Consider the following 256-nt stretch of genomic DNA (forward strand, 5'->3'; position numbering starts at 1 on the left):
GCCTTATACTTCTCTCTCGATCCTTTATCCATGTCCGGATGCGGATGAGATATTGAAGAACGGTAGCCATTTTGTATCATTGACCTAGCAACGAGCGAGGACAGGACAATAGTCGTCGCCACTTGTCCACCGCTTTTTTGCTAAAAATCAAATTCCAGCCCGCCTGTGGCGAAGCCTCTTGTTTGCCTCTGCACCTTTTTTTTTTTTTTTTTTTTTTTTTTTTTTTTTTTTTTTTTTTTTTTTTTTTTTTTTTTTT

The 256-nt window shown here is 37.1% G+C and overlaps 1 protein-coding gene across 2 annotated transcripts in view; it reads left to right on the forward strand.

Annotated features, from left to right (window-relative positions):
• The window catches only part of LOC102680953 (neurogenic protein mastermind-like), a 223,730-nt gene that overhangs the window by 210,220 nt on the left and 13,254 nt on the right, over positions 1 to 256 (forward strand). The gene's annotated exons all lie outside the window — the stretch shown is intronic.

The sequence above is a fragment of the Apis dorsata genome, unplaced genomic scaffold, assembly GCF_000469605.1.
Source record: "Apis dorsata unplaced genomic scaffold, Apis dorsata 1.3 scaffold_502, whole genome shotgun sequence".
NCBI classification, from domain to species: Eukaryota; Metazoa; Arthropoda; class Insecta; order Hymenoptera; family Apidae; genus Apis; species Apis dorsata.